Below are 24811 nucleotides of genomic sequence, written 5' to 3'. Positions count from 1 at the left end.
AGCACAAGGCCTTTCTACATAAGGTTCTTAGATGCTCATCAAATTCCCTGTAGGGCACATTTGTATATATAAGTCTCTCCACAAAGAACTAAATCTATATCTGCACGTAACTCCTCTCATCTCCAAACCTATAGCTGTCTTTTGGAAAATGTTCTTTCTCATTTTAAAGGCTCATCCAGCCCAGATGTGTGAACACCATTATCAATATAGGATAAATTCTTGATCCTCCTTGTAGTAGCATTTGAAATATTCACATCTTGTCAACAGGCCACAAAAGAAGATGCTTCTATTAGAGTATGTCTAGGCATATCATAATAATGCAAGATTAAAAAGTACATATGCTTGGCAACTTGATACACAGATTTCTTAATCTAATTAAATTTTCTTAATGTTGATATAAACAGGGGCAAATATCCCCATTTTCATAAGAGAAAAGAGGTTGGAGAATGCAAGTTACTGGCAAATGAGCTTGATTTAAATTTCTGGCAAAATGCTAGAATGTATTATTAAAGGGAAGGTCAGGACATAATTCATCGATCAAGCAAGAACAGATTACTGTATTTTTTGAAAGGGTAAGTAGATACAATAGTCCTCTATAAAATCCTATGCTGATGACTTACTGTAGTGAGGTGATCCTAGATAAAGGATCCCGACCCCCAAGAAATACCCAGAATTAAATCTTCTCTTGTAACAAAGAAAAACAGACAAAATCAAGAAATAGTGACCACATCTGATACTGTATATTCTGCCCTGTAGTCTCTTACCTCTCTCTGCTGGAAGGAGAGTGGGAAAAGACTAGTTACTATAATTATTCAGATTTTGTCTTCCTTTCAATGTTCTTTTCATTTACTTTGCTAGTCATTTTATACAGTTTGGGTGGGGTCTACTTATTTCACTCTACATCAATTCATACAAATCTTCCCATTTTCTCTGAATTCCTCATATTTGTCATTTCTTAGATCACACCAAATCAGATTAGGATCGTATAATTTCATTGGTACAGGGGATTTCTGGTGAGGAAACTTCCTCTACCAATGTGGGTCTGCATCTAATTTACAAGCTATCAGTTGTTACTGAGAGAGTTATCTAGGGCACTAAGAGGTTCAGTGACTTGCTCAAGATCGCCCAGACAGTATGTGTCATTGGCAGGACTTGAATTCAAGCTTTCCTGATTCCAAAGATGGTTCTCTATCTGCTATATTATGATGCATTTCATGTCATTTCTTATTGCAAAATAATATTCCATTAAATTCATGTAGCACAGTTTGTTAAGACATTTCCTAATCAATAGGTAACCACTTTGCTTACAGTTCTTTGCTATCACAAAAAGCGCAACTATCAATATTTTGGTATATACTGGATCTTTCTGTCTTACATCTCTGTGGAATACTCAGTAGTATGACCACAAAATCAAATGGTATGGAAAATTCAATCACCTTTCTCACATAATCCAAGTCGTTTTTCAGAATGGTTGGATTCACAGCTCTGTCAAAAATGTACTAGCAAAAGTGTCTTCCCACAGATCTTTCAACATTGACTATTTCCATCCTTTGTTATTATCTGCCAGTTTGCTGGGAGTGAATTCTTTTAATTGCATTTTTCTTATTATTACTGATTTGCATCAGTCTTCCATCTGATTGATGACAGTTGGGTTTTTTTTTTGGACCACTGAGCCACTGGGAAATAACAGCACTTGGTCTCAATATATTTCTGTCAATTCCCTACACATACTGGATATGACCATTTTTATCAGTGATAGCTGATGCGAAGAATGTCCCCTACTCATCTTATTGCATCTGCAACGATTTTTTTTAGTGCAGAAGCTTTAATTTTATAATTAAAATCATCAATTTTGACTTTTATCACTGCCTACATCCCCTGTTTAGTTAGGAGGAATACACTGGCTATAGTTCTGTACTTCCATTCTCTTCTATATTTTATAAATGATGCAACTTTTTATATTTAGTATTTGGTATGCCTATGTATTGTATTATAGATATTATATAAGATGCTTAGCCATCCATTCAAAAAAATTTTTATTACTATTTTTCAATTAAAAAGCATTTATTTTCTCTTGCCCACTCCAACTGAACCAAACAAAACAAAAACAGAATCCTTGTAACAAACATGTAAAATCAAGCTAAAAAAACTCCCATGCTGACCACATCCAAAGGTATTTATCCATTTTTCATCTGGAGTCCATGACCTCTCTGTCAAGAAGTGGGCGAGTACACTTATCTTTGGACCGCTGGAATCCTAGTTTATGACTTCATTGATCACAGTTCTAAAATATTTCAAAACTGTTCCTCTTTATAATGCTGTTATGTAAATTGCATTACTGGCTCTGCTCACTTCACTTTGCATCAATTAATCCATGTATAAGCCTTGGAGAGGTATCAGACTCAAAGGATATGTACAGTTTAGGAACTTTGGGCACATGGTTACAAACTGCTTTCCCAAACAGCGGGACCAATTAACAATTCCAATAGTACATTAGGGAGCCTATTTTCTTTCACTCACTCCAACAACTACCATTTTACTTTTTTTGTCATCTTTGCCAATCTGACAGGTATGAAATGGAATTGCATTTCTCAAACTATTAGTTACTTGGTCATTTTTTCACATGGCTGTTTGTTAGCAGTTAAGATATTTTTTTCCTTTGAAAACTGCCTGTTCACATCCTTTGACCATTTATTTATTACGGAATGACTCTTGTTAAAAATTTGAATCAATTCCTTATGTACCTTCAGTAGAAGACCTTTATCAGAGATACTTGCAACAAAGATTTTTCCTAGTTAACTGTTTCCCTTTTAATTTTAGCTACATTGGCTTTGTTTGTGAGAAACTGATTTAGTTTTATGTAAACAGATTTGTCTTTTTTGCCTTCTGTGCTATTTTCTGGCTCTTATTTGGTCATAAATTCCTTCCCCTATCCACAGATTAGAACTAGGTAAGTTCTTCCTTGTTCTTCTAATTTGTTTATGATGTGACATTTAATATCTAAGTCATGTATTCATTTCTGTTGGTCTAAACCTAATTTCTGCCAGATTGCTTTCCAGTTTTCCCAATGGATTTTGTCCAATAGTAAGTCCTTACTCCAGCAGATGGAGTCTTTGAGTTTACTGAAGAGTATATTAATTTGTTTGCTATTGTATGTTGTCTACCAGGCTAACTAAGTACAGAGAGGCTACTCAGAGGTAGCCTGGCCACTTGACAATGAATACTTTTGGCCAAGGTAATCCCTGAAATAAAGAAAAATACAAACTGACCTCAATCCAGTGTGGCCCCTTTCTGGTCCTGTAGTGATGCTAGCATAACATCAGAAAAGGAAGGAGACGGTGTTAAGAATTAGAATTTTTAGACAGTCAACAAGCATTAACTTAACTGTAGGTAATCTAAACATAAGACTCTTGACCAATTATCAATAAGGGGACTTGCTACTGGAGTAACTGAAACATAAAAATATTGACATTCTTACTATAAATGAAACTAAAAGACAAAAGGAAGTTGCAGCTGAATGGAAGTATGACTAACAGATATTCCCTGGAGAGATAAAGAGCTGGCGTGAATGGTTTTATTGTGCTTCCAAAAGCGGTAAAACAAATGTCACTGCAGGGAATATCTGATCATCTCACACTGAAATGCTCATTATGATTGTAACTGTAGTTTATGTACCAACACCTAGTGAAGATGATGAAGTGGTAAAAATATCTTATAAAGAACTCTAAAAAATTCTCCAAATCAAATCACTATAACTAAATATAGGGGAACTTCAATGCAAAGATGGGTATGGAGGATGGTGGGGAAAAATATTAGACAACACAATTCAGGAATAAGAAACAAAAGAGTTCAAAGACTCACTGATTTTACTTAAGTATCATGCCTAGGTAACACACTTTTTTTGCTTACTTAGTATTTAATTTTTCCCCAGTTACATGTAAAAACAATTTTTAACATTTGTTTTTAAAACTTCAAGTTTCAAATTCTCTCCCTTTTTCCCTCCCCCCCATTGAGAAGGCAAGTAGTTCCATATAGGTTATATATGTATAGTCATGCAAAACATATCCATAATATTCATGTTGTGAAAGAAAACAGAGACTAAAAAAAACTCAAGAAAAATAAAGAAAGTGAAAAAAAAAGGTTGCTTCAGTCTATATCCAGACACCATCAGTTATTTCTCTGGGAATGGACAGTAATTTTCATCCAAAGTCCTTCAGAGTTGTCATGGATCCTTGTATTGCTAAGAACAGTTAAGTCATTCACAGCTGATCATCTTGTAATATTGCTGTTACTTTGTACCCAGTACATTCCACTTTGTATCAACCCATGTAAGTCTTTCTGGGTTTTTCTGTGAACACAAACACTTTTTAAAGTGATCAGTACAGATCACAACCCATCCTTGACTTCTCATCCTGTGTGATACTTGTCCATGTCCTTCTGTAAAACGAGAGGTCTACCTCACATGTTGGAAATGCTAACAGCCTCCACTTAAATCCGTTGACATTGTTCAGGTGTCACAGGAACACACAGACTGTGCACTGGTTATCCTTCTCCATGCTAGCCCCACTTTTCTAGTTATACAACTCTCATTCAGAGCTCTCACTTACAACTATAGTATCAACAAAGTAACTAGAAAGAAGAATGCTACAGATACACTTTACCTAAATTTAGCAAAGCATTTGAAAAAATCTCTATTATTATTTTGGTGAACAAGATAGAGAGATAAAAGCTAAATGATGGTATAATTTAGTAGAGGCAAGTAGGAGAGTGGTTCCCCAAAGTATACATATCAAACACTATGGTTCATTCAAATGAAGCCATAGAAGTCACCTTCATTAAACGTGCAGATGATAGGATAGGCTTGGAAAATCTTCCTAGTAATTAAAATTGTCCAAATGTGAAATGGGTTGTCTCAGTAAATTCTCCTTGTGTCTAAAGGTTTTCAAGTGCCAGGTGGATGACCACATTAGGGATACTGAAGAAGAAATTTTCAATTAGATACAGACTGTTCTTAGAGGTAACCTTCAACTGTGATTATATGACTTTATTCCATAAAATTAGCAAACTGAATAATGTATCACTGGGATATGAATGAATTCCATTAAAGTATTCTTCTGATGCATTCTGGTAGTGTAGTGATGACTCTGGATTTCTCAAGGCAATACCAAAAGAATATAAACTAAGAATATAAGCTCTTCTATCTCTATACTGTTTTCTTTGGTGATCTCATCAGTTTCCATGGTTTTAATTACCATCTCCATACATACGATTCTCTTGTTTGTCCAGAACTAACCTCTTTCTTGACCTTTCGTTTCTAACTGACTATTCATCTTAAACTGATTATCTTATACAGATATTAAATTTAACCTGTCCCAAATGGAACTTATTATCTTTCCCCTCAACCTTTCCCTCTTCAAAACTTCCCTATTATTGCTGAGGGTACCACCATCCTCCCAGTCACCCCATTTCGTTAACATAAGGGTCATACCCAGGTCCTCCCTAACTCTCCCTCTCCCTCTCCATTCAATTGCCAAGTCCTGTTAATTCTACCTTCATAACATTTCTTGTGTATGTTACCTTCTTTTCTCTGATACCATCACCACCCTGGTGCAGGCTCTCATAACCTCAAGCCTGGGCAACTGCAACAGCTTGCTGGTTGGTATCCTTGCTTCAAGTGTCTCTCTATTGTACTCTATCCCCCACTTAGCTATCAAAATGACCTTCCTAAAGTGCAGCTCTGACCATTTTACTCTTTATTTGGTAAATTCCAACAGCTATTACCTCCAGAATTAAATACAAGATCTTCTATTTGGTTTTAAGCCGTTTGTGGCCCATTCCTACCTTTCCAGTCTTCTTATACCTTAATCCCCTCTCCACACTTTCTACAAGTCAGTGACACTGGTCTGTCTCCTTGTTGTTCATTCCACAGAACATTCCATTTCCCAACTGTGAGTGTTTTCAGTCTGTCCCCCCATGCCTGGAACTTTCTCCCTCCTCATCTCCAGCTCCTCCATTCCCTGGCTTCCTTCAAATCTCAGCTAAAGTCTCAAACTCTCTGACATAAAACCTTCTCTGTCTCCTTCACTTTAGCATCTTCCCCCTGAGTTGATATCAAATTTATTCTTTATATGTCTTATTTGTATATAGTTGTTTACATGTTGTCTCAACCATTAGATTATGATCTCCTAGAGAGCTAGGACTAATTTTTGCCTTTCTTAGTATCTCCAACGTTTATCCTGTGCTAACTGTCCCTGCATGGTGCATACAGTAGGCCTTTAATAAATATTTATCATTGACTTGATCTGACAGATCCTACCAGGATAAATTCAGAGAGATCATTTGATGAACCTGGTGTTCACAAAGTGATGAACTCTTATAGTCACAACAGTTCATTGATGATCTATTTATGTCTGTGAATTGGTGGAGGGAATAGCCATAATAAAACCTCAGCTCCTTCAGGTACTGAAGTATTATACATTATGGCAGAATTTTAAAACAAAATAATTATATTACTGTTCAGTTATTCAATCTAACCTAACAAGCAACAAATACCTAGCAAATATTTATTATGTGCACAACAGAATTTGTTATGTGCTTAGCTAAGTTCATTCAACACACAAGAATTTTTTCTTACATGCACAAAACTATCTTCTGTGCTATGGTTGTTCAACTATCAATCGTACTCATGTCTACCTAACTCTTGACTACATTCCCTGACCATGCCCATCTACCTACCTAATACATTTTTCACTTGGGAGAGAGGAAGAAGAGAAAGAGAAGATACAGAAGCTAGACAAAGAATTAGAAAGAATGAAATGAGAGGAAAATGAGACACTGAGAAAGTAGGATACTCCAAGAACGATCATATCTGCCCAGTAGACAAGTAATCTATCAATAAAATAGTTTTGCTCAATCTCACAATTCTTCACTATCCTCTCACCAGATACATAAAACACACGTTAGATGGTTATCAAAGAAGTAGATGACATGGTTCTCTTGACCTAAAAGATATTTATAACATAGAAAAAATTTTTTTATAACTATAACATATTGGTGACCTTGGGGCATACTGGAATTTCATTCCTGTGCTTCTTGGAGTGAAGGAATAAAGAACACACACGTATGGAAAATTTATCCAAATTGGTCATTTTTTTCAGCCCTCTTACTTCCTTTCTTTCCTTTCCTGACTACATCCTGGTAGGTCCAATACCTACATTTATCCTCACATTTCTATAGCTATCACACTAGTCAAGGCTGTCACCTAATATTTATAAGGCAGCTATGCCCAGATATCCTACAGGAAGATAGCCTCCTAGTCTTCCTGTGGTCTTCTTGATAAAATGTGAATTCCTCTGGTCAAAGAATAAACGCCAAACTGCCCCATGGATGAAGCCTTTGTTCTAGCATTCACTGAAGTTCATGGATAGTTCACGTATCTGAGCTGTGTAACCTTAGGCTTGGTTTTTAAACCAAGGGCTACATGGACTCAAGAGGGGTAGAGAAAGAGAAGGTGGGAGACAGGCAAGAGGGGCTACAGAAAGATATGGCCTGGGTCCCCTGTTGAAACGTTTATGTAACACAGTTCATCCTGGGAACCACGTAGTCCCAGGAAACTGGGCAAGCTGGGAGATACCGGTAAGAGAGCTGCCAGCAGTCAAATGGAAGCAGCAGAGGAAGAGCATTCCTAGAACAAGCTCAACCTAGGAAAAGGGGGAGTTAGAAAGTTAAAGCAACAAGGCAAAGATCCAATAGCATAACCTGGACTTTGTTCTTTACTGGCACTTCAGGATGTATGGATTGTGTAGGTTAAAATCAATTAGTCAAACACATATAAGTGTTTGGTAGGGGCAGACACTACACTAGGTCCTGAGAATACAAATTTAAAATAACAGAATACTCCTTATTCTCAAGGAGTTTACATTTTTTAATGGGAACGCCAAGTACACATATAAACATATATAGTGCAAAGCATGGACTACAATGGAGATGGGGAAAAGGGGTGCCTGGCGATTGGAGGAATCAGGAACCACCTCATATAGAAGGTTGTTCTAATTTATAAAAGAGGGAAGGAATTTTGTGAATGAGAGGTGAGGCAGACAGGAGCTCCAGGCATGAATGGTGGCCAGTACAAGGGCATGAGTACAGGAAATGGAGTAAAGCATGGAAAGAAGGGAGGCCAGTTTGGAGGGACTGCACCTTGCAGGGGGCGGTATAAAGTACTACGGGCCAGAAAGACAGGTGAAGGACAAGTTTTAAAAGGCTTTAAGAGCCCTTCAAGCCCCCAAAGATTAATTCAGAATTTATCCTACAGGCAAAAGGAGTCACTGGAGTTTATTAAGTAGGAAAGTGATATGGTCAGATCTGAACTTTAGGAAAATCACTTTGGCAGCTGAATGGAAGACAGAATGGTGTTAAAAGAGACTGGATGAAGGGAACCAATCAGGAAGATGGTGAAAGAGTCTACGTAGTAGGCAATGAGGGTCCGGCTAAGGTGGTGACCCCAGTAGACAGAAGAGGATCAGATTGAGACTCAGGGGTTGGATCTACATAAAGATAACTGAACTCACTGAGCCGATGAGGTCACCAAGAAAGAGAATTTTAGAGAGAAGAGGTCCAGGACAGACCCTTTGAGAATATTCACAGTCAGAGCACATGATATGGATGATTAATCAGGAAAGGCATATCCAGACAAGTATAAGGAGAATAAGGATTGTCATGAAAATGCAGAGGGGAGAATATCTAGGATGAGAGGGTTGCCAACAATTTGGGAAAAGATGATCAAAATTGGCAATTAAAAGATAACTGATAACTCTGAAGAGAACAGTTTCAGTTGAATGATAAAGCGAAAAGCCAGGCTACAAAGGACTGAGGAGCGAAAGGTGGAGAGAGCAAGTATATATATGTATAGAAAATCACTTTTTCTAGGCATTCAGCTGAGAAAAGGAAGAGGGATATAGGGTGACAGCCTAAGGAGATGGTAAAGACTGGTAAAGATTTTTTAAACATGCCATCCTGCTTTCTCACTTGTCCCTCTCCTGCCACTACTGACTATTCTTAGAATCTGCTGATTTCCACTAGTTCTGAATCTCCCGAATTATACTACCATTTAGAGAAGTGAGATGGCATTCCAGACATAGGGAACTTCTTAAGCAAAGACACAGAAGCAGAAAGAGCAACAGGCAGACGAGGGACAAAGCAAGTAGTTCAGTTTGACTAAAGTACAGAGTGTGAGATAAGGCAGAAAGGTATATACTATTGTATGGAGGGTCTTGGATACCAGACAAAGGAGTGAAGGAAATAGGCAGCTACTCAATGAGTCTGGGAGAATGAGCAGAGCTATTAATAAGGGCGGTAAAGTCTGGCAGTAGTATGAAGAACAGTTTCAGCTCTGAAAACAGCTGCACAAAACCCCAGAAGCTTATGAAAGTGCACCTTCCATTCCAGAAGCAGAGCCCCACTTTAGCCTACAGTTAAAAGTTAGGATATGAGCTGGAAAAATGAATATAAATTATGAAAAAAAAATTATGACTATAGAAAATTACTATGATGACAAGAATTAAGGGCTGTTAAGGGGTCCCCTGAACTTGTCTTTTTGCATTGCCATATTTTCCAGAAACACTGGAACCAGAGCATGCAGGAAGCCCTGAATATGTCAAGGAGAAAGCACCCCCTCCCAGCTGACATAATTTGTTGTTTGCACCCCCAACCTGGATTCCCTATGCATCCTTGGGAGGCAAAACAGGTGCCAGCCAGTCTGTGCCAAGCTGGGAAAATGTTTGTGCAACTGGGGTCCTTTGCAGATAATCAGACCCTCCTATCTTCATAGTCTAGTGGTTCCCAAGGGAAAAGAATGCAGTTTTGGGAGGATTTTTATCTCTTTTTCCCACCTTTATTGCACCTTTCCCCTCCCATACCACACCGCTTCCTATTTTCTACTCCTCCTTTTGTGGTATCGTCATAAACATGCAAACTTCTGAAAGGACTGAATTCTTTGAGCTCAACATACATGTTCATTTACCCTGTAATAATAGTTTTCACATAAGTCTACTGACATTGTGATTACCTATTGACAAAAGCATGATCAAAACACACACTCAGAAGAAGACAACAAAGTCAAAACCGCTACATCCAAAGCCTCAAAGAAAAATATTTTGAAAATCAAGTAAGAGAGGTAGAAGAAAAATTGGGAAGAGAAATGAGAATGATACAAGAAAATCATGAAAAACAAATCAACAGAAGTAAAACACTTGAGGATAGACAGGGTGAAAGGAGAGAGAGGGAGAGGGGAGGGGGAAAGAGAGAAAGAGAGAGTGTGTAAGTGTAGGATAAACAGGGGAAAATAGGATGGAAATACACAGTAATCATAACTGTGAAAAAATTTTTACAGCAAGTCTCTCTGACAAAGACCTCATTTCCCAAAGAGAATTGAGTCAAATTTATTAAAATAAGAGCCATTTCTCATTACTCCACACCTACCAAATTGGCTAATATGGCAGAAAGATAAATGTTGGATGTGGGAAAATTGAGACATTAAAGTACTGTTGGTGAAGTTGTATACTGTATATTCAACCATTCTGAGGAACAATTTGGAACTATGCCTGAAGTGGTATAAATCTATGCATACCATTTGACCAAGGAAAACCACTACTAGGACTGTATCCCAGAGTTAAAAAAAAATCCAAAAAAGAAAAAGACCTATACATAACAAAAATATTTATAGCAGCTCTTTTTCGTGGTGACAAAGAATTGGAAATTGAGGGGATGCTCATCAATTGGGGAATGGCTGAATAAGATGTTATATATGATTATAATGAAATATTACTGTGCTATAAGAAATGATGAGCAGGTATCTCAGAAAAACCCTGGAAAGACTTACATGAATTGATGCAAAGTGAAATGTGCAGAACCAGGAGAACACTGTACACAGTAATAGCAATAGTGTATGATGATCAACAAGGAATGGTTTAGCTATTCTCAGCAATACAATGATCCAACACAATTCTGAAGGACTTATGATGAAAAATGCTATCCATCTCCAGAGAAATAATTGATGGAGTCTGAATGCAGATTGAAGCTTACTTTTTCTTTGCTTTATTTTTCTTGGATTTTTTTTGGCCTGTGTTTTCTTTCAGAACATGACTAACGTGGAAATGTTTTGCATGACTGCACATGTATAACCTATAAATTGATTGCCATCTCAATGAGGCAGGGTAAGGAGGAAGGGAATTTGAACTCAAAATTCTGAAGATTGTTTTTGCATATAATTGGGAGAAAAAATAAAATATTAAATCAAAGCCACATTGCTTCTTAATAAAAAATGAATATAAAATAAATACAAAATAATTTGGGGGTCAGGTTTAAAACAGAATGAGGAAAAGTATTATATACACAATCCTTCAAAAAGAAAAGTGAACCAAAAGGTGACTCCAAACATTTTCACTAGTTGTAGCATATAGTAGGCCCTTAATAAATGTTGACTGACTGAGATAATAGGTTTAAAATGCATTCTGGGCAAAGTCACAAAAGTGCAAGGCAGAATGCTGTGTATGAGGAATAGCAAATTTGGCTAGAATGTAGAATGCATATGGGGGAGTAATGTGAAATCAATCTGGAAAGAGAGGCTGGAGCCAGAAAGGCTTTACATGCCTGAGAAAAATCATCATAGAAGGAAAGGGCTCCTCTGAAGCTTCTTGAACAAGAAAGAAAGATTGTTAGATGTGTGCTTTAATGATATTGATTTGGCATATAGGCAAAGGAGAGAGTTTAGAGGCAAGGACACTAATTAAGAGGTTACTGCAATGATGTAGGAGAGATGGGATAAAGGCCTGAATGACAGTGGTTGTGTTGTGACTGGAGAGTGAAGGTTGGACACACGACATATTATGGAGGTAGACCCGACAAATCTTGGAAGCAAAATACACACACAGGCAGGGTAAGGGAGTGAAGATGACTCTGAGGTTGTAAACGTGACCTGAAGGAAACAGGGAACAGATATAGGGAAACTGAGAAGAGGCCTAGGTTTAAAGGGAAAGACATGAATGCTGTCCTGGATGTGAAATTCTGATTAGATACTTTATGCCATTCTCTTGTGCAATTCTTCATTTTCAAAGTGTTGTAACCTGTTCACATCCCATACGCACCTTTCCCTTGCTCTTTAAGTGACCATCAACTGTAATTTTGTATTATTCCACAATTTGCTGTTATATAGCATCTCTAGAAGAGTAGTTACAAATACAGGCCCGTTTCAAGGAGAAACCTGAGGTCATTAAGAGCACTGCCCAATTTCCGAAAGCAATCCAGCATGTTCTCCTCCTCCTGTTCAACTCTTTATGTAAAATATATGCACTGATGGACAAGTATTTTGGTTGGCCATCCAGTTACATATCATAATTTGTGATGCAGTAATCAAACGGTTAGACTGCCTGAGGACGGAAGCAATCCAGACCTTATCAAATGTCTAAGGTCCAAGGTCACAAAGTCTGATAATGTACCTGTTGGCTTAAGGCAAGCTACAGGGCCTACTACTACATAGTTCCCCAACTATGGCAGAAAATGTTATATTCTAAGGATCATGGATCCTTGTCTAGTTATCTTGGTTTGGATTAGCCTTTCCAAGTACCAAACACTGGGCTTCATGAAGCATTTAGAAGAAAAGTTGAGTTTCATAAATTATATAGTTAGCTTTAAAAGTTTCTAAGAAAACTTTTGAACTTCAGATGTATGACTGCAAGTTTTGGCTTACTGCAGACCTCACAATGCACTTAATAATAATGATATTTAGAAATATACATGTAGAATAGAAATATATACATGTAGAATAGAATTCTCTCACAGCTATAGCGTATTCTACTCTTACTGACTCCTTTCATTTTCTACAATGCATGGTCCGAATTCAAAACATCCAACAACACCTTTATCTCATATTTAATAACAGATACCTTCACCTCCTACTTCATTGAGAATAAGGTTTCCTCAACTCCCCTCTTTCAGTTCTCAAAATTTCTCAAACTCACCTCTCACTATCTCCTTTCCTTCCTACTCAAAGGAAAAAGTGTCTCTGGCATAAACAAGCTACAACCCCTTTGGGCTACAATTTCCTATATCTAAAAAATTAAAGAATTGGTCTAAATGACATCTAATATGTCTTCAAGTCCTAAATTTCTAATTTTATGAACATGTGAAACTTAGATGAAGGTGCTCAAGTCATCGCACTAAAATATACAAGCCATCGGCAAAGGAAATCCTGCCCTAGAGATCTGCTGTCCAATGATAACTGCAAAACCAACTATTCTTTAGCCCAGATACCCTGCCAACCAACTGATACTGAAGCATACTGACCGTTCCCACCCTTCCCCACTTTCTATTTCTTGCTCCAGAAATCGTAATCAAATAAACCTTTTCAGTTTTTGGAAATGTCATATTAATCCATTACTCTATTGCTCCACTGAGGAACCCCATGACCTAGACACAACTCCCCTAAATGTGTTATGTCTCCCTATTAGAATGTATGCTCTTTGAGGACAAGTACATTTTTCTTTTATTTCTATATGCCTAGTACTTAGCGCAGTGCATGGCACATAAAATTATTCAATAAATGTTTTTTCTTTCATTTATTCATTCAGATCACCATGATTTTGAAATCAAAATTAAATGAAAATGTAAACACTGCACTACATCAATGCAGTGCATAAATCAAAACCCATAAAACCAAGAATGTTCATTGTTCATCCCAATAAAATATGAAGCAATTCTACTATTTTACAGTTGTATATAAAGGTGGGTTGCCTTTCAGTCATAAACATGTACTATGTGCCCAACACTATGTGAGAGATGAGTAAAAGTCAGAGAAAGTTAGGTTCCCACAGAAGACTAAATTGTCAATTTGAACAAAGGAGTAAAAATTAACCAGGATGAGAGTCCTCAGCCAATGGGAATAGAGTTTGTGGTTTTGCAGTTAGGAAAACTGGTCTAAACTGGCCAGATAATGGTCGGGGTTTGAAGAGAAAACTGGGTCAAATGGCACACTTAATTGGTTAATTGAATATTACCTTACACATTCACAGGGAGGAGTTTTCCGCCATTTTTGAACATGGGACGTATGATGAGGAGGGGAAAACACACCAAGGAGTTTCATGTTGGAGGCATATATGGAAGATTGTAACCCAGAAGGGAGCAGACCAATCCACTCTCTGAGGGGAGGTACTGAGTTGATGAAGCATCAATCTATGTCAGTCTAACAGAATAAAGTTGGTCTCACTCCGGTATACTCCACTGCTCCTGGTCAGGAACATTTACCAATTCCTTTGAATTCCTCAATAATAATAAATTGCCCTTGATACCTGAATTTCAGTGTCAAGTGTATTTCTAACAATTATAATAGGCAAGGACAATAAAAATCCAAAAATGAAATAATTCCTACTCTGAAGGAGTTTACATTCTAATAGTCAAACAAGTACTTTTAGAAGTATATACAGAATCAGATAGATTTCCAAGTGAAATGTAGTAAGCATTTAAAGAACAATTAATTCTAATACTATAAAAACTATTTGGAAAAATAGGCAAAGAAGGAGTCCTACCAAATTCTTTTTATAATATTGAATGATAAATCATTATATATCCATATATGTGTGTGTGTGCGTATGTAAACACACACACACACACACACACATATTGATATATAAATATGTGAGAAATGTGGTTTTGGGGATCACTGGACTTCCCCTAATTGTGAGAACACGTGGCTTTGGGGATCATTGGACTTCCTAGGCAGGGCCAAAGTCCTGAGGAAGAACCCTGTGATAATCCCTAGGGAAGGCTGTACAGACCACAGGATTCCCAGAGGAAGACCAAGTGGTAACCACCCCTTAATTTGTGGGGATCAAAGGGCCTCCTAGAGGTCAGACCCTAAGGAAGACTCCAGTGATGGTCCCTCAGGGCGGCAGTAAGATCACAAGGCTCCCGACACATTGCCGGAAGTCCCAAGTGATGTCCCCTTAAGAAGGCTGTGCAGACCACAGGGTTCCACAAGGGAATTCGGGAGTGGTAGCCATCCTAACAACGCAGTGGGGATCACAGGACACCCCAAGCAAGATCCAGGAGTAAGCCCGGCGAGCTTCCGCTGCCTGTTGCTTCCCTTCACTTGACCTTAGGAAAATCCATGTGATTTGCCCATTCTCACCCAAAGAACTCAAGACCAGAGTGGACAGAGGAAGGCATTTAATTAAGCTCCCAGAGAGAGCAGGTGTAGTGCTCACTGGAACACTCACACTGATACAGCTGCAGGAGCAGGGGTAACCATTCCCTCCACTCCTGCTAGAGTCATGGTTAGTTTACAATCTTTGTTTTTTACATAGTTTTCCTAGGTTATACAGTTTATATAAAGAGGATAATAAGGATACAGAAGCAAAAGTGAAGTTAATTAGATTTTCCTTGTCTTAGTTTAGGATTAAACTATATTCTTTTACTTCCCCTACTTTCCCTCTTTAACATATGCAAATGATGCAAATCAGTAGGCCTGGATTCTTGACCAAGATCAGACCCTAGATAAGTCTGAACAGGTTCAAGTGGGTTTGGCCTCTCTAATTCCCTAGACTGCCTTCTCAAAAAGTATGCACATGCCTACAAGCCTCTGACCTCTCACCTGACCGACCTTGAGGCCTGGTCTCTGCTAAAGCTGGGGTGGGGGAGGGCAGGGAAGCACACTTTTAGTTCTGTGGGAACAAAACTCCTCCCATTTCTTACAATATATATATATAAGATCCTCCATATTAATTAGTCTAGGCTTGGCGTGTCCTCTGGTCCTCTGCATAAACCTCTCCTACTCTCCTACTAGGAGATGTGATAAGCCTTGAATAACAAACCTTCAGACTCTCCTACTTGGAGATATGCAAAGAATGACCAACCTTGGAGAAGGTGATGAGACTTGAACAAAGGATAGTAAACATTTGGGGAAACTGCCGTTCTGGGAGCCTAGCCAGCCCCAAAGAATGATATCTTACGAAACCCCATTGTAACGGTTGGCTCCCCTCTCAATGGGAACATCTGGAGTAATTGGCAGTAAGTTTTCTTTGTTCAAGGCCCTATTTAAGTCTCCACATGGGTGAGTGCATTAAAATCTCAACCATGGAGAGGATGCTCTGCCTGAGACTTTCCCATTTGGGACCCTGATTGAGCTGTACCCCAGGATTTCCCAGCTTTGAAGGATCAGGTGTTGGAGTTCCCCCAAAAGGTTATGTTGTTATTGTCTGTGTCTTTGTCACTTTTGCTGTGATTAGCTGTGTTATTAGGAATTGTTAATTATTGTTGTTGTAAATCCAATATAGCATTCCCTGTCTTTTAATAAAAGCATTATTCCATTGGGAGTGTGTCATATTGCAGGTGCGAATCTGAACCTAACTAAGCTTAATTGCACACACACAAATATGGTGCTGATGCTGTTACTTATTCTTCCTTCTCAAACAGGATCATGACATTGGGAAGGTGATGTCATGACTTGCCAGTGAATTGGATTCAAGTGAGACAAGGCTGTGCAAAGTCACCAGCTTCACTCTCTCCTCTGGAGCCATCTGGGTCAAGTGGCAAGATATAAATCAAGACGACCAGAGATGGCCCCAGATGCAGTGGTGTTGAGGTTTAGAGGTGCTCAGACGTCAAAATAATGACATGCTGGGTCCTGCCCAAATGAATTCGACTCGACTTCTTTCAGCCAAAGAAAACAAAGTTTATTAAAGATTTGCCATGCTGGGTAGACTCTTAAGAAATGTCAGCATTGGCTAAACTGTTGAGGAATCCGAGCATTTGTGACACTTGTATTGGCAAGCGGGCCAGACAGAATCTGAGCACCTTCATGCAGGCAAGATGGATCTTATATACAGAAAGACTGTGGGAGGGATCTGGGGTGGTCAAGTAGTCTGGGGTGATGGGAGAAGGGGTCCAGGGAGGATCTTGAGGAGGAGTCTGAGGATCTTGATGGACTGGGTGACTAGAGGTCAGACTCCAGGACTCAAGAGAATGGGATTTTAATAAGATCAAGGGTGGGAAGTAGCTGGAGGCTACCTCGAGATAACAGACAATGGAGGGCTAGGCTAGGTTAAGGGTAACAGAGATTTGAGCCTAGAGATAATGGAAGGCTTATGGCCTCAGGCAAATGCCAGATCAAGTGGGAAGATTCAAGGAGAGTTCAAGGGGGTTCCCCATCAGTGGGAGACTTTGGCCTTTTTAAGCTAAGGTCTTTTCCAGGTCTCAGTTTGTCTGAGGCAATGCCCATTCAGTGACTAAGGCTAGGTAAGAAATGAGGAAAAGAATGGCCTTTTTTACCTACTCAAAAAAAAAAAATCATGGTGCTGATACCTAAACTTGGAAGAACAAAAACAGAGAAAGAAAACTATAGACTAATTTCCACAATGAATGTGATATTACAGCAATGAAACACTAAAATCATACACTATGAACAGGTGGGATTAATACCAGGGATGCAGGGCTGGTTCAATATTAAGGAAACTATCAGGATAATTGACTATATCAATGACAAAAACAACAAAAATCATATGATCTCAACAGATGCAGAAAAAGCTTTTGACAAAATACAACATTCATTCCTATTAAAAACACTCCTAAGCACAGGAATAAATGGAACTTTCCTTAAAATTATAAGTGTCTATTTAAAACCATCAGCAAGTATTATCTGTAATGCAGATAAGCTAGAAGCCTTCCCAATAAGTTCAAGCGTGAAGCAAGGATGTCCATTTTCACCACTATTACTCAACATTGTATTAGAAACGCAAGGTATAGCAATAAGAGAAGAAAAAGAAATTGAAGGAATTACAATTGGCAATGAAAAAACAAAACTATAACTCTTTGCAGATGATACTGTGGTACATATAGAGAATCAATTAAAACAATTAACAAGTAAAGTTGCAGAGTATTAAAAAAAAACAACAACCCACAAAAAGCATTACGATTTCTATATATTACCTATAAAATCCATTAGGAAGAAAAAAGAAGAGAAATTCCATTTAAAATAACTGCAGACCCAAAGAGGTCATAAAAAAGGGAAAAGGAGCTATCTGTACAAAAAAATATTTATAGCAGTTCTTTTTTGTGGTGACTAAGAATTGGAAATTGAGGGGATGCCTATTAAATGGGTAATGGCTAAACGAGGTGTGGTATATAATTGTGATGGAATATTATTGTGCTATAAGAAATGATAAGCAGGATGACTTCAGAAAAATGTGGACTTACATGAACTGATGCAAAGTGAAGTGAGCAGAACCAGGAGAACATAGTAACAGCAATACTGTACAATGAATAACTGTGAATGATTTAGCTATTCTCAGCAACACAATGATCCAAGACAATCCCAAAAGTCTGGTGATAAAGCACGGTGCCTCCAGAGAAAGAACTAAATGTCTGAATACAGACTGAAGCATGCTATTTTTCACTTTTCTTTTTGAAAATTTGAGTCTTTTTGCATAAAATGACTAATATGGAAATGTTTTACATGACTATATATGTACAACTTATATCAGATTGCTTAGCATGTCAGGGAGGGGGAAGGGATAGAATTTGGAACTCCAAACTTCAAAGTTTTAAAATTTGTTTTAACATGTAATTGGAGAAAAAATAAAATATTACTTATTTTAAAAATACCTGCAGACAATATAAAATGCTTGGGAGTCTACCTGCCAAGATAAACCCAGGAACTGTGTGAACACAATTACAAGGCAGTTTTCACACAAAGTCAGACCTAAACTGGAGACAGTAACAGCAATGTTGTAATGATGATCTGTAAAAGACTTGACTACTCTGATCAATACAATGACCCAAAACAATTCCAAAGGACTCATGGTGAAAAATGAACTCTGAGTACAAATTGAAGCATAATTTTCTCACTTTATCTTTCTTCAAAACTATGGCTAATATGGGAATTATGCTTTGCAGGATCTCACATGTATAACTGATATCATATTACTTGTCTTCTCAGTGGTTGGGGGGGGTGGAAGGGAGAAAGAGAATCTGGAATTCAAAATTAAAAAAGAAAAGTATTTAAAAAAAAACCAAGAAAATAATAAAATAAACAACTGGAGAAATACTAATTACTCATGGATAGACTGAGCTAATTTAGTAAAAATGACAAATCTATGTAAATTAATTCATTTATTCAGTACTACGCCAATCAAACTACCAAAAATTATTTTATACAGCTAGAAAAAAAACATCAGTCAAGAATATCAAAGGAATCAATGAAAAGAAAATGTACATGAAGATGGCCAAGCTGTACCAGATCTCAAACTGTATTACAAAGCAGTCATCATAAAAACACGCTGGTACAGGCTAAGAAACAGAGTGGTAGATCCCTAGAATAGATTAGGTATCATAGCAGTAAATGACCGGAGTAATCTAATGTTGATACACCCCAAATATCCACACTTTTTGGATAAGAACTCACTATTTGACAAAAATTGATGGAAAAACTGGAAAGCAGCTTGGCAGAAACTAGATGTAGACAACATCTCACAACGTATATCAAGGTAAGGTCAAAACGGGTATATGACTTAATCATAAAGAGTAATATCGTAAGCAAATTAGGGTAGCATGGAATAGTTTGTCTATCAGATCTATGGATAAGGGAAGAATTTATGACCAAATAAGGGATATAGAGCATTATAGGATATAAAATGGATAATTCTGATTATATTAAATTGAAAAGCCCAATGCAGCCAAGATTAGAAGGAAAGCAAGAAACTGGAAAAATAATTTTACAGCAAGTTTCTCTGACAAAGGCCTCATTTCTCAAGTATATAGAGAACTGAATCAAATTTATAGAATATAAGTCATTCTCCAATTGATAAATGGTCAAAGGATATGAACAGTCAGTTTTCTGAAGAAACCAAAGTCATCTATAGTTATATGAAAAAATATTCTAAATCACTATTAGAGAAATGCAAACTTTTAACAATTCTGAGGAACCATCTCATGCCTATCAAACTGGCTATTATGACAGAAAAGTAAAATGACAAATGTTGGAGGAGATGTGGGAAAATTAGGGCACTGACGTACTGTTGGTGGATTTGTGAACTTATCCAACCATTCTAAAGAGCATTTTGAAACTATGTTCAAAGGATGATAAAACTGTGCATACCCTTTGACCCAGCACTCACTACCAGATATGTGTCCCAAAGAAATCAAAGAAAACGGAAAAGGACCCATATGTACAAAAATATTTATAGGAGCTCTTCTTGTGGTGGCAAAGAATTAGAATGAGGGGATACCCATCAACTGGGAAACAGCTGAACAAGTTGTAGGATATGATTGTGATGAAATACCACTGTGTTATAAGAACTGATAAGCAGGATGCTTTTAGGGAAAATCTGGGAAAACTTATATGAACTGATACAAAGTGAAGTCAGGAGAACATTATACACAGTAACAGCAGTATTGTAGGATGATCAACTGTGAATGACTTGTTAATTCAGAACAACACAATGATCCAAGAAAATTCCAAAGGACTCATGATGAAAAATACTATCCACCTCCAGAGAAAGAACTGATGGGAGTCTGAATACAGATTGAAGCATACTTTTTTTAAGCTTTCTTGAGTTTTTTGTCTGTGTTCTTTTGTGATATGGCTAATATGGAAATGTTTTGCATGATTGCTCATGTACAATGTATAGCAAATTGCTTGCCTTCTCAAGAAGGGGCAGAGGAAAGAGAATTTGGAATTTAAAATTCTTAAAAATAAATGCTAAAAATTTTTTTACATGTATTCAAAAAAAGAAAAATTTTTAAAGTATATACGAAACAAATATAAAGAGAATAAGTACAAAGTACTTAACTACAAAGTAGTTTGGGAGGGAAGGTGGTAGGTGTTGGATTGATCAGGAAAGGCTTTGTCTGCTATATATAGTTGGCTAGTGGGCTGAATTCGCATGCCCAGCAGTCTGTGGGCTTTTATCCAAAGTCACTGCCCTTCACATATGTCACTCTGTTAGAGGACTTCCCTGGGCTATTAGGCAAGAGGATCTGATATTGGAGGTGGAAAGCACATAACAGTTTAGAAATCCAAATATACTTGGTTCCCACACATGCTCATCTAGCCATGAGCTTTTCTAATTTACAAGGTACCAAAGTTGCCCACTTCAACACTTCTTGAAACTCTTTCATTAAAGAATTATAGTACAAATATGGCAGTTAAGTGATCCAAACGACAAAGAAATAGTAAGTGAAATTAATGAAATCAGTTGGGAGTCTATCATATATCATAATTAGAGGTACCAAAAACAGTGAAGGATAGGGCTTTCTTTTACACACACACTTACTTAACTTAGAATACAACATTCTATCCTGTTTTTATGCCTTAGCACAAACTATCCCTTATGCCTAGAATGCATTCATTATCTACTCCGCAACTCCCCTTAGGATTCCCTGCCCTCTCCAAGGCTCTGCTCAAGTGCCATCTCACAGGAAACCTTTCCTGATTCCCTCACTTGTTAGTAACCAGCCCTCACCCTTTCGTGCCCACCACATACTATGTAAACTTTTTTTACTTTCTGATCTGTGTACAAGTTGTTTCTGTCTAGGATAATTTAAATTCTTCAAGAACGGGGATTGTTTTTGTCTTTAAATCCTCAGTGCCTAGCACAGTGTTTGCTAAAGAAATGCTCAATGAATAACAGATGATGGTGATGTTATTTATAGAGTACTGTGAGGTTTGCAGGGCATTTTACATATATCATCTCATTTGATCAAATAAAAAAATATGCTCTGTAAAGTCATACTACTTTTGTACAATTTTTTCTTAAATTTACTTCTGATGGTCCAGTTTTCCTCGCAGATGAATTCAGCTAACAATGGCATATAATTATAGTAGTGATGCTGGTTCTTCTCATTCCCCTTTCTTTAGCATTAACTTTTATTACATTTGAGAAGGAGGGGTGGGAGAAGTAAAATAAGAATCTTGCTCTAACACGGTTGGTATCATGGACTCAGAAAAAAATTGTTCCCTCCACTTCCACAGAAGTCTTTCATAGGGCCTTAAAAGGTTATTCCTACACAGAAGAGTTTTATTCCTTAACAGGAACATTATATGTGATCATATGTGAAATCCTTTAACTACATGGTTGAGGGAAATGCAGCAGAAGTAGGATCCTCCCCCCTCCCAGCAGTATACTTTTGATTCAGTACAGTAATCAAAGTAGTTTTTAATTTTAAAAAACTGAATTAGAATAGAGTAGAACATCGACAAATACATACAAAGAAATACCACATATTTCAGATATAAAACACAACAAAATTCAAATAACTCATGGGCACAGATGACATGAATAAATGAAATATGGAGAATGGAAAAAATAATTTTATCTATTTGTTTAATATTACTCCCAGCATATCTTTCTTTTTTTTTTTTTTGCAGGGAGGAAGGCAGGGCAACTGGGGTTAAGTGACTTGCCTAAGGTCACACAGCTAGTAACTGTGCTAAGTGTCTGAGGTCGCATTTGAACTCAGGTCCTCCTCACTCCAGGGCGGGTCTACTCATTGTGCCACTTAGTTGCCCCGCCCCAGCATATCTTTCACAAAAGTTCTAGGCAAGTCACTAAGTTTACTTTGCAGTATTCATTTCTCTCCCTGCGTGCTTTTCAGGGAGATTCTAGCAACATGCAGATGCCTAAGGGAAGGAGATGCAAATGGTATTGCAACACCTATAATTGATGATGACAGCTAATATTTATATAGTACTTACTATGTGCCAGGCACTGTGCTAAGCACACTTTGCAATTATCTCATTTGCTCCTCAGAACAACCCTAGGAGGTAGGTGCTATTATAATCCCCGTTTTTTAAAGATGAGGAAATTGGGCCAAACAGAGATTAAGTGACTTGCCCAGGATCATACAGCTAATAAGTGTCTGAAGTCAGAGGTCTTCTGCTCAGGTCTTCCTGATTCCAGTGCCTGTGCTCTATCTACTGTGCCACTTAGCTGCCCCCATACTTAACATGTACTCAGTGGTTTTAACTTTCCCAGAAATTTTAACATCTTGGAATTTATTTTGTCCCTGCAATTACCATCCATGATAAAGTATTCATCAGGCCAGACCTTGACAGTGTGCTGGAATTACAACAGCATATAATATCACTTCGCAACATTATCATATTGTGTCAGTAAAAACTACATACATAAGAAAAATTCTAACATTGGAACCAAGGGAGGTTTTTGAGGAGCATGTGGTTGCCCTCCATAATATTAAGACTTAAAAGTTAGAGGTGCAATGAAATTGGCAAAAACAAATAAAAAACAAAATTAAGTGTTGGCAGACCTATAGTAAAACACTACTGAAGGCAAAGTAAGGTACTTATTTGGAAATCAGAAGATATGGTTTCAAATTCTAGGTTTGCCACCTATTTGGATGACTTTAACTGAACTTTTCTGACCTCAGTTTCCCCATCTGTAAAATGAAAGGGTTGAACTAGATGGCCTCTAAGTTTCTTTCCAGCCCTAAATCTAGGATCTTAAGATCATATTACATTTCTAGAAAGCAGTCTGGTAAGTAACACAGCAAAAGTTTTGACCCTGAAATTTCACTATGAGAAGCACAGCAACAGGAAGTAACTGAAAATAAAGGAACTATCTGTACTGTATGTTTATAGCTACACTGAGGAAGAGGAACAAGACCAATTCCTTTTCTGAATACTAAGGAACCTTAAGATGCCACTGTGCAAGTACACTTAAAAAAAAAAAAACCACAAAGACACTTAGGAGGCAAATTTTTAGAATGTAAACATAGGAAGAAAAGAATGTTATGACATCCTTGAAATGTTTCCACTGTTGATCACTAGACTTTCCCCACTTGACAGAAACATACTCTTCTCCTCCCAACAGCATAAAAGTGCCTATCTCTGCCATGTATAATAGGAACAGAGCTCAGAGCAATCTGTTTCTCTTGCTTTAACAAATAACAAACATCTCTTCTGGCTTATATGATTGCGTTGGATCTGGTTCTGAGAACTCTCTAATAGTAAATACTGAAAACAATCTAAATGTCCAGTGGTTGAAGGGATGGCTAAACGAATTGTGGTAAATGTAATGAAATGCCAGGTCACCATTAAGAATTAAGGCATAAAATGAACTATAGGAAGATCTATATAAAATAATGCAAACTGAAGAAAGAAAAAGTATGTTCTTATACCTACGAATGTGCAATCACAGGGATAGAAGGGAGGATTTAGATAAAGTAGTAATACATTATGCTTACTTGTATTACTTGTATTTTTCTTCCTAAATACGTTTGCAGGTTTTTTTTTTACTGTAAAGTTCATAGGAAAAAATGGGTACGTCCTCAAACATCCCTAATTTCTTTGAATTAAATCATGAATTTATCTGAACATAGTTTAATCTTTTTTTTTTCTCTCTGCACTATTACTTAGGTATATGAATTGGATACTTGCTCTGTAATGTACCATTTATTTGCCCAAAAACTGTTTTTTACAATTTTTAAAAGTACTTTCCAATTCTGTATTCACTTCAATGACCACCTATTATGCTCTTAATACGCTACTGACACTGTGCTATGCGCCGAAGTTGATGAACAACCTTATCCTATTCATGCCCTTCATGGTTTAGCACATTTTAATTCTATACGCTTTTCTACAGTTGAAAAATCTTGTTTAAAACAGGTGTTTTCAAGGCCAAGTTACAACTGTGAGCCAAACTGTTTTGATGTCAAACGTCAAATTTTTAAAAAAATTATTTTCAGTTCCAAATGCTCTGCCTCCTTCCAGTACATTCCTCTAGTCACCCGTTGAAAAGGCAAAAAATGA

At 37.4% G+C, this 24811-nt stretch overlaps 1 protein-coding gene across 2 annotated transcripts in view; it reads right to left on the bottom strand.

The window, feature by feature from the left end:
- Positions 1 to 24811, bottom strand: part of KLHL28 (kelch like family member 28) — a 48821-nt gene that overhangs the window by 22623 nt on the left and 1387 nt on the right. The window contains exon 2 of one of the 2 annotated variants that reach the window (XM_036735983.1): positions 3270 to 3308. The exons of the other annotated variant lie outside the window; for it this stretch is intronic. The gene's annotated coding sequence lies outside the window, so the exon portion shown is untranslated. The remainder of the gene's footprint in view (positions 1 to 3269; positions 3309 to 24811) is intronic. 2 annotated transcript variants of the gene reach the window in all.

The sequence above is a fragment of the Trichosurus vulpecula genome, chromosome 8 (genome assembly GCF_011100635.1).
Source record: "Trichosurus vulpecula isolate mTriVul1 chromosome 8, mTriVul1.pri, whole genome shotgun sequence".
Classification (NCBI taxonomy): Eukaryota; Metazoa; Chordata; class Mammalia; order Diprotodontia; family Phalangeridae; genus Trichosurus; species Trichosurus vulpecula.
This window is presented reverse-complemented; position numbering and strand designations above follow the sequence as displayed.